We start from the raw sequence: 10,748 nt of genomic DNA, 5'->3' as shown, positions 1-10,748 counted from the left end.
GAGTGCTTGCTCTAGAAAATAAAATACTAATATCCTATATAAAGTATCCAAACTGTAGTGTGGAATTAAAAGTTAGAAAATTAGAAGTGGATTTAATGCAAATAAACATGAGTGATTTTGACGCCATTCTAGGAATGGATAGGCTAGTTAGACATTTTGCACAGACTGATTATAGCAAAAAGAGAGTATTATTCATAAAACCACACGAGAAGGATTTTTCTTATCAAGGAAATACTGGTGTTAAAAAATCCGTAAGTTACCACTTCTGTCTGCAATGCAGACTTATAAGACAACAAGAAATGAATGTAAGATATATTTGGCTTATGTGATAGATACGGAGAAAGAGGGAATGCCTTTAGAAAAGATTCCGGTGGCGAAAAACTTTCCCGACGTATTTTCGAATGACCTTCCTGATTTACCTCCAGATAGAGAAATAAAATTTGAAATAAATATTGTTCCAGAGGTGACTCCTATATCTAAGTTCCACTATAGAATGACACCTGCAGAATTAAAAGAACTTAAGGAGCAATTATAGAAATTATTAGATAAGAAATTAATTAGATCTAGTATTTCTCCTTGGGGTGCACAGTACTCTTTGTGAAGAAGAAAGAGGGTAGTCTAAGATTGTGTATCGATTATAGAGAATTGAATCGAATCACAATAAAAAACAAATACCCTCTTTCCTGGGATAGATGATCTTTTTGACCAGTTGAAGGGAACTAAAGTATTTTCTAAAATAGATTTAAGATCTGAATACCATCAATTGAAAATTAAATCGAAGATATCCAAAAAAGTGCATTTCGTATGAGATATGGGCACTACGAGTTTTTAGTAATGTCCTTCGGATTAACCAACGTCTCAGCAGCCTTTATGGATTTGATGAATAGGGTATTCAAATTGCAACTAGATCGTTTTGTTGTGATATTTATTGGTGACATTCTGGTATACTCCTCAAATGAAGAAACTCATGTCTCCCACCTTAAGGGAGTTTTAAAGATATTAAGAAGGGAGAAATTGTATGCTAAGTTTAAAAATTATAAATCTTGGTTGAAGAATGTGGCCTTCTTAAGACACGTAATATCAGCCCAAGGAGTGTCAATCGATCCAAAGAAAGTGGATGTAATCGTAGATTGGCCAGGCACACTAATGTGACTAAAGTAAGGAGTTTCTTAGGCTTGGTCAGCTATTATTGAAAATTTGTGGAAGGATTCTTTACCATTGCCATGCTCTCAAGCACTTGGATCCCAACAAACTAAATGGTTGGAACAAGAGTTTGGTTATTCAAGGTTGGATTCTGGTTAACTATTGAGATCAAGTGGATTGGTAGCTATCATCAATTGAACAATTTAATGGGTGGTGTCCTTGTTTCAATGGCATGGCAAAAAGCATTGATGGTGAAGGATGGGAAGTCGAAAAGCATGGAAATACTTGACGGTGAATCTAGGCAGGTGATTCAATGGTCAATATAATGATCCCACATCGCCTAGGGAGAAAGTCTTGGGCCACTTTAATAACCTGTTGTGGTGTCCCCTACCTGACCGAAGTCTTTTGGAGGGGTGCAGGGTTTCATGACCTACGGGCTTGGGCTCCTCTCTGTTGTGGTTTCATCCACCTCCAGGAACAAAACCCATGGCTCAATGGGGCGGTTAACTGTGGGACAATATTGATCAGAGGTGTTAGAATTGGTATCAGAGCCGACTTTCAACTCTGGTGTACCAGCGAGGATACTGGGTTCTCCTAAAGGGGGGTGGATTGTAATGATCCCACATCGGCTAGGGAGGAAGTCTTGAACCGCTTTAATAACCTGCTGTGGTGTCCCCCACCTAACCGAGGCCTTTTGGAGGGGTGCGGGGTCTCATGACCTGCGGGTTTGAGATCTTCATCTGTTGTGGTTTCACCCACCTCTAGGAACAAAACCCACGGTCTAATGAGGCGGTTAATTGTCGGACAATATTGGTCAGAGGTGTTAGGATTGTAACAATTCCACATCGGCTAGGGAGGAAGTCCTGAGCCACTTTAATAACCTGTCGTGGTGTCCCCCACCTGACCGAGACCTTTTGGAGGAGTGCGGGATTTCATGACCTGCGGGATTGGGTTCCTCATCTGTTGTGGTTTCACCCACCTCTAGGAATAAAATCCACGGCCCAATGGAGCAGTTAACTGTGGGACAATATTGGTCAGAGGTGTTAGATTTGGTATCAGAGCCGACTCCAAACCCCGGTGTACTAGCGAGAACGCTGGGTTCTCCTAAGGGGGGTAGATTGTAATGATCCCACATCAGTTAGAGAGGAAGTCCTGGATCGCTTTAATAACTTATCGTGATATCTCCCACCTAGCCAGGCCTTTTGGAGGGGTACGGGGTTTCATGACCTACGGGTTTGGACTCCTCATCTGTTGTGGTTTCACCTACCTCTAGGAACAAAACCCACGGCCCAATAGGGCGGTTAACTGTGGGACAATGGTCAAAGGTGTGAGAGTCAAGAAAAAGGTGGGGTCCAGTGTTGATTTTGGACGTGAATTGGTGGAAAATTTCTCACACCTCCAACGTTGGATACTTCATTCCGGTGAATTTTAGATTTTGGTTATGTTCTTTAGGTGGAGTGGCACGTGTTCCAGAGAAACAAAGAGATCTAATTTTCATACGTCAGAAGATTGACAGTTACAAATTTTTCGTTTTAGGTGGAGTCTTGCAAGCCACACGAAACGAGATAGTCTTGAGGACGGGAAGAAGTATGGTGATTTTACCACTTGGTTGCCTCAATGATTAGGGTTAGAACTCACAGAAAGAGATCCCCGATTGCAAGTGGTGGTGAGAAGAAATCATACAAAGGGAGATAATGAATTGAGGCATCTTTTTACGAGTCAACTGGAGGTTGGACCTGGGGTAACTACACATGTTCATTTACCGATTAAATCAATTTTATGTCAGGACTGTATTGATTTGGGTGTGTAATTCGGTATCATATTATTTAGTAGTTGAAGGCAAATGATTTTTAAAAGAAATTTACGCTAAGGTGGAGATTTGTTAGGAAATTAACTTAATTTCTTTTAGGTAAGATTCTTGTTTTGTGTGGAAGTAACTAGTTTCCTAATTGGTTTTAGTTACTTGAAATAGTAGTCAAGAAATTTCCTATTTTGTTTAGAATTAGGAGTTATTTCTTATTCTGTATGAGTCTAAGAATTCGAATTGATTTCCTGTTATTATTTGAGTTTTGGCCAAATAATATTCCCTATAAATAGGTGTGTTGGCATCCTACAATGTGACACACAAGAGCATACAAGAGGCAACATGTAGCTTTATACATGGGTGGTGAGAGAAGTTCTTAGGAGATGAGAGATAGTATACAAGAGTTGGATTTGGGTTGTATTCTTGTACAGGATTTTCCTCTTATAACAAAGAACGAGTTTCTCTCCGTGGATGTAGGCTCAATAGTGGAGTCAAACCACGTTAAATATTATGTATCGTTTATCTTTCATGATTGTGGTTTGTTCCTCATTAAATTATTGTGTTCTTGATATCTCAATAGTTGTATGTTCTATGTCTGGATCCCAACAAATGGTATCAGGGCTCTAGGCTTTGATCCTGGGGCTTGTTTGCAAAATTAAAATATGGATTTGTATTATTTACCACATTGTGGTGTTTTTATCTTTGATGGTAAAAACGATTTTGAGATTTGGAGGTCGATTATGAAGAATTTTTTCCAAAATATTGGAGTTTGGAATATTATCCAAAAAGGGTTTATAAAACCTATAACAGGCACAGAATTATCAAGGGATGCAGTTAAATAATTAAAGAGGAGTAGACAGTTGAGATATAAGGCATTATACTATCTCCAAACCCAAGTCTAGTTACACGTAGTGAAAAAATTCATACATGTAAAGACAACAAAAGAGGTTTGGAAATTTTTAATAAATTCCTATGGCCATGGTGGAGAAGAAATTTGTAACGAGGAAGAAGAAAAAGAAGTTTTTGATGAGGCAAAGAAAGAAGAAATTGTAACAATTGTGGACACACATGAAAATGAATAAATCGTGATTGAAGAAGAAATTCCGTACGTGGTTGAGAAAGAAAGTGAAATCATTGATCAAATTGAAGATGTGATTGAAGGTCATGATGATAGAGAAATTGTTGACTTTATTGAGATTGTTGAATTTTTTGAAGAGGAAAATCAAGTGATGGACTTGGTTGAGATCAATTGTGAAGTGGACAAATTAATTGAAAATTATGATACTGCTAAAGTTGATGCAATTGTTAGTGTGAAAAAAAGTAAAGGGCAAACATGATGATGCTAAAACCATTGGTAGCATCAACTATGATTTTCTGGTTTTGGGAGATTTTATTGGTGATATGAATGAATTAAATTATGGAGTATCAAAAGGAGTATGAGTGAATATGTTTGAATTTTTTGACAAGAGTGATCAAGCCAAGAAGTTGTTTGAGAAGTACAAATTTCTTCCACTACCGCGCATGAAGATGAAATTGGAAATCTATTGGAAGTTGGTGTTCAATGTTGTTTATACTGCAACTGAATTTTTCATGGAGATTCAAGCCCGTGATAGCGTTGGAGATGACAAAATTGAGAGCTTGGTTTAAAGGAGGCAATGAAAAAAATTAAACCAAACTATTTTAGCAATTAGTTTCCTAATTCCTTTTGGTATCTTATTTGTTCAGTTTACATATTAGATTAGGAAATCTCAAGTCAATTTCCAAATAAGTTTTGATTTACAATTATATTTGTTTTAGGAGGTTTTAGAGTCTATAAATACTACTAGTCTAGTAGGTTATTAGGTGAAGAGATGTGGAAAGTTGAGTTGAGTCTAGAAATTCGACTTGAGAGAAAATCTCATAGTTGAGATTTGTGAGTTGTCGTGAACGAAAAGCTTGTTTTGAGTTAAATAAATTATTGAGTGTTTGTCCCCTTGTCTTCCCACATATTTTTTATATGTATTAGAATTGCTTCTGCTGTGTGCACGGGAATTTTTCATGTCAACATGGATTCATATGCATGTTGTATTTGCAAGGAATATGAATTCACCAAGGTAGACCGGGCTGCTACTGGTAGGATTCAATCTAAACTGCACATTTCAAATTCTAGTTTTTTCTTTTTATTTTGAAAGATAAATTTGAGCAACACTGTTTAAGTCAACGTCTGATTATATTGTGACTACAATTACAGTCCCAAATCCCTCATAATTGCCCAACTACAAATCTATAGTGATTTTTCACATCTATTGTTTATTGATTTCAGATCTATATGTATTTATATCATATTTGATTTGATGTATTTTTGACATTAGTGCAAATTTATTGAATAAAATGATCTTATCTGAGATAGACCAGGGAAGACAGGCAGTTGACTCCACACCTAAAAGATAAATAAAAGCACCCAGCTAAAGTTGAAGGTACAATATGTGAGATCTTTAAGAAGTACTAGCTAGTTATACACCACTCTACGGAATTAAAGATTAAGCAACAGAGTATTTGGAAAGATAGAAAGAAACAGTAATGTTAAGCTGAATCTCAACAAGCATGCACACGCACCTGAACTTTGATGCAGATTTTTCCTGAAAAGCCGAAGTACTGTGCTGAACCCAGCAATAGTCCGCAGCAGATTGCAGGCCGAGGTACTCAAGGATTCCGTTCCAAAATCCTTCGCAGAAAACTGCTAAGAAGTTGGGTGAAATGATTGAATCTTGGAGTCAACAATATAAGCCTAGAGAGATTAAGGTTCATCACCAGCAACTTTAATTAAAATAGGGAGTGCCGGTAAGGTGAAAAGGTCCCACACGGAGGCCCTTCTGACTTCCATTCTTATTTCATCTAGCTCTTTAAATTTTTTTCTTTTTTTTCTTTTATTAATGGTTAATCAAAAAGTATCATTATATTTTTCTCGTCACCCGTGTATCTCTTTTACAAGAACTGCAACTTGCTTTACTGATGCTTTGTTTTAAAAAAAATTTCTACAATCACCATTGACTTCAAGTCTTTTTCTATCCTTAGATTTTGTAGTTTCCTTTGACCTATTGCATGTACGATTAATAGTTTTTTATTTTAATATCAAAATTGATTTTACTTTGAAATGGACATCAATTTCATGTTTGATGAATCAAGAGATGAAATTGGTTCAAATTTTCAAAGAAAAAAAACTCAAAATTTCAATTTTATCAATTGTATTATATCATATTTTGCTGTATTCGGATCTATTCTCACCTCTAGTCTTACGTATTTTGGTTTGGTTGGATTTCTATGATCTCTTTTGTTTAGTTAGAATAAACATGATTCTGTTTTTGATGGTTCATCAATGGTTATCACGACCGTCAAACATTTCATGAAGATGACTCTCTTTCTCTGCATGGACTAAATCAAAGATTAGTTTTCTTCCAATTTCTTGTTAGCGAATGATTGATTCTTCATTGCTCAAGTCTATAGATGATGGCCCACCATTGACAACTTGGAAATAAGACAATGGTTGATTCTGTTTTCAAAATAACCTTTTGTTTAGCAAATATGTTTTTATATTTTGAACTGGAGGCAGAACTGGCATCAGGCAGACTGCAAATTTATCTTGAGCAATCCTAGGCTGGAACTTTTCAATGATTCCAAACATTGGTCCCAGCACGGGTATATATATTGCTCTTATATATATATACATGCAGAACATATTTCGGTGTTGTAGATTGTTTGTATTTTTGTTTCGCTAGGTAATTATTTAAGGTGTTATTCCTAATTAAATTTACATTTCTTTTCCAATTTTATTTGACAAATCCATTGTTGTGTGGAAATTTGAAAATTTACCCATACACTGAGCTATTGGGGGGAGGGAATTCAGGTAACAATTAGAGTCTTATTCTTTTAAATAAATTTTAGAATACGATGTTTTTCGTGCACTCAAATGCGGATTTTAGACAAGTTAGAATGTATTGAATCATTGAACTTTATAATCAAGTGACAATTTAATCCATTAATTCTTTTAAATTAGTTTACACGACCTTAGCTAGAAAATCTACTTCCACATATATAGAATTTACATATAAGATTGCACATTGATTTTGCCGACAAATACACTTTTACTAGCACAAACACATACACTTACTTTTGCCCTAGCATTCGTGTCACTTTTCCCTTTTCTTGCTTAGAAGAGAAATATTTTGTAGTCATTCTTTTATCTTAAGCTCCTGAATTAGTTACTTGCACATTACCTTCTTGAATCCACTTTAGTTACACTTAGCCCCTAACCAACGTAATAGGCATTTTGACCGGGTAAAGTTTCTTTGAATACATGTAAAAAACAAAAATGACGTCGACACTTCTGGACATTAGATTTGTGAAATAAAACTACTCACTTATTTCATTTCTAATGTCTTTATATACTCCTCTGAATCTTTTTTGTTTTTTTTTTTTGTTTTTGGTTTGAGTCGATTAGAGTATTGCAAAGATCATTCTATTTTCCTTAATCAAACTACACATCAACAATGTTGGTTTCTAGAACTAAGTACCAATGAAAGGAAAGGAACGTTCCCAAAACCCAATTTAGTTAGTAGAGATATTAGATAGGTGATTAGGCATGATGTCAATGGATCGGCTTTTACCCAAATTCAATCCAAACCCAATGTACTTGGGTAGGGATTGGATTTGAGAAATTAAATTCAAATCGTATCCAAATTCAGACCCTATAAAAGAGTTATGGATTTGGGTGGGTCTGATTTTCTATAATCTATATCAAAATCCAAACCCATACAAGACTCTACCCAATCTCATGTATATATAATTAAATTATATATATGTATTAGTAAATTTATAGAATAGGCTAATATTCTATGATTATTGAATCAAATATAGTAAGACTTTATGATTATTTTCTTTTTCTAACCTAATCCTGGTTGTCATTGTAAGTAGTACAAACCTTTTCAGAAAAAGGAGAAAAAGTAAAGACAAATAAATGAAAGATTTGATGTAGATACAGTTGAAGTTTCAAAAATAAATAGAAGCAGTTGATAGCAGTTATTTTTTTGAGTTCATAATATTACATTTAACTTCTTGAATATTAATTTTATTATTTGAAAATAAAAAATGGATGGTGTGTATATATATTTTTTGAAATCTATATACTTTTAATATATTTTTATTTTAGTGCGTTTATAAAATATAATAGATACCTATTAGATACCTAGATCCAAGAGGGTCTGGATTTAAACTAATTTTTTCAGACTCATAAGGGTTTGGATTTGAGTGTGAGTCTAACTAAATTTAATGGGTTTAAATTTGGATCAAAGGGATCCAACCCAGACCTTATCCATTAACACGCCTATAGGTGACCATTAAATCCCTAATTCGACTCTTAACTTCTTTTCTTTTTCTTTTTTTTCATTTTGTAGACTTGAAGTCCCCAATGATTATGAATAAAAACTAAAAAAAAAAAAGGAAAATTAATGGGACACCATCCGGTCTACGCTCCATATGTATGCACCGGGCTGCTCCCTCCCCGATCCCCACCCATTCCAGCCTATGATTGCTTCCCCATTCGACTTATCTTCCAGTCTGAAATACCCGATAAACTTTTGCTTCGGATCAAAGGCTCGCGGCTTCGGATCCTCTGTCCAGTTTAAGTCCCTGTCTATGTACGATTTCATTTCTTATCAAACAAGTGATAATGAAGCTCTCAAAGTATACTACAAAGCTTTTCTACTTCAGAATCGGTGATTATACGACACCATAAAGAACACTTTCTCCATTGCTCTGTAATTGCTGGTCTAAGAACGCTCTCGCCATTGATCAAAAGAAGTGAAGAACTATTATTAGAAGCCATCATCATCAAAGTCTCGACTCACTTATTCTACGTAATAATTGATAGCTAAGAATCAAAAGAATCCAATCCCACAACAAAAGAAAGGCAACCTCTATATACCCTACAATCTCCTACGTACTAGTTTGACTGGTCTTTCAACACTTCTGCTTTAATTACCAAACAAATTTTCAACCAAAAAACAATTGATTAGATGGAGAAACTTTTGTTTACCATTGAAGAAAGAGATTGCAAATTTGCCTCAACGGAAACGATCGATTAGCACTCCTTATCCATCGTGATCAGAACACTGACAAAAAGAAATTACAACAATTGCTGTACCACGTTACCGTCTCCTTAGTTTCTGGGTTTGAAGGCTTTGAGGTTTACCAATTTCCACCATGAGAAAGCAAGTATATGTACATGAACTGGACTTACAGTCAGCGGTTCAACCGCAAATAGCAACGCGCAGCTCGATATAAGTAATAGGACTCAATCTAAACTGCTCCTTTCGAATTTTAGTATTTTGTTTTTATTTTGAAAGACAAATTTGAACAATTACTGATTAAGTCGATGCTACGATTAGATTTGTGAGTACAATTAGAGTCCCGAATCCCTCATAATTGCCTAACGAGCAATCTGAGGTACGGTAGACCAAGAAGACAGGCAGTTGACTCCACCGCTAAAGATAATTAAAAGCACCCAGCAATCTGAGTTGAAGCCACAATATATGAGAGCTTTTAAAGTACTAATTATACGGAATCAAAGAATCAAGCAACAGCATTTGGAAAGATAGAAGTAAAAAATGTTAAGCTGAATCACAAAAAGCATGCACACACACCTGAACTTGAAGCAGATTGCCGGTCTATTGTGCTGAACCAATATTGCGCAGCAGATTGCTCGCCGAGGTACTCGAGGATTCCATTCCAAATTCCTTTGCAGAAAACTGCTAAGTGGCTAAGACTTGGTGAAATGATCGAGTGTCGGAGTCAACGCCGTAAGGCTTGAGATATTAAGGTCCATCATCGGCAATTTTGCTTAATAAAGATATCATTAACATATTTTTCAACCACCTATCACATACATCACATCAAAAAAATATTATAATATTATTTTCAAAAAATTATTTCAAATAATCTATTATCCAAACACAATATTTTTCATTCTTGTGGTGGACAAATCATCTGCCACAAGTGTTTTGCTTTTCCCCTCAATTGAGGATCACTTGTATCCAAATCAATCAGTTGCTACTCCCAAAAGGTTTCAATGTATTTAAAACAATAGATCGTGGAGATTTGTGGCACTTTGCTCTTTCTTTGTAGGGGTAAAGTGTATATATCTAAGAGATCAAATGTGACTATCAACAAATTACAAGGTATATAGTATAATTAACCCCATTTTTCTTTAATTGGTCTGGTGTTGCTGTCTTTCGCTTTCGGTGGACAGCTTCGTTGTCAATTTTTGTCTGCATCACTTTTTGTGGATAAGCTTCATATTCAATTTTGTCTGCATGACCATATTTTCTCCTTTACAAGAAATGCAACTTGCTTTACGGATGCAACTTGCTGTTTTCTCTGACTTACTGCATGTGCGATTAATAGCTTTTTATTTTAATATCGAAATTGATTTTATGTTGAAATGGACATCAATTTGATGTTGATGATTCAAGAGATGAAATTGGTTCAAATTTTCAAAAATTAAAAAAAAAACTCAAAATTTCATTTTTACCAATTGTATTGTGCCGTATTTTACTATACTCAGGTCCATTCTCACCTCTAGCCTTGCGTATTTTGGTTTGGTTTCTGTGATCTCTTTTGTTTAGCTAGAAAAAACATGATTCTGTTTTTTATGGCTCATCAATAGTTGTTATGGCCTCCAAACATTTCATGAAGATGACTCTCTTTCTCTGCATGGACTAAATCTAAGATTAGTTTTCTTCCAGCTTCTTGTTAGCTAATGATTGAA

At 35.3% G+C, this 10,748-nt stretch overlaps 1 long non-coding RNA gene across 1 annotated transcript; it reads right to left on the bottom strand.

The window, feature by feature from the left end:
• Window positions 1-5,354: 5,354 nt before the first annotated feature.
• On the bottom strand, window positions 5,355-9,763 carry LOC113756715. The gene is made up of 2 exons (XR_003466049.1): window positions 9,625-9,763; window positions 5,355-5,663 (listed from the first exon to the last, which is right to left on the bottom strand). It is a non-coding gene; the product is annotated as an uncharacterized LOC113756715 (long non-coding RNA).
• Window positions 9,764-10,748: the final 985 nt, after the last annotated feature.

Source organism: Coffea eugenioides, unplaced genomic scaffold (genome assembly GCF_003713205.1).
Source record: "Coffea eugenioides isolate CCC68of unplaced genomic scaffold, Ceug_1.0 ScVebR1_2443;HRSCAF=3469, whole genome shotgun sequence".
Classification (NCBI taxonomy): domain Eukaryota; kingdom Viridiplantae; phylum Streptophyta; class Magnoliopsida; order Gentianales; family Rubiaceae; genus Coffea; species Coffea eugenioides.
This window is presented reverse-complemented; position numbering and strand designations above follow the sequence as displayed.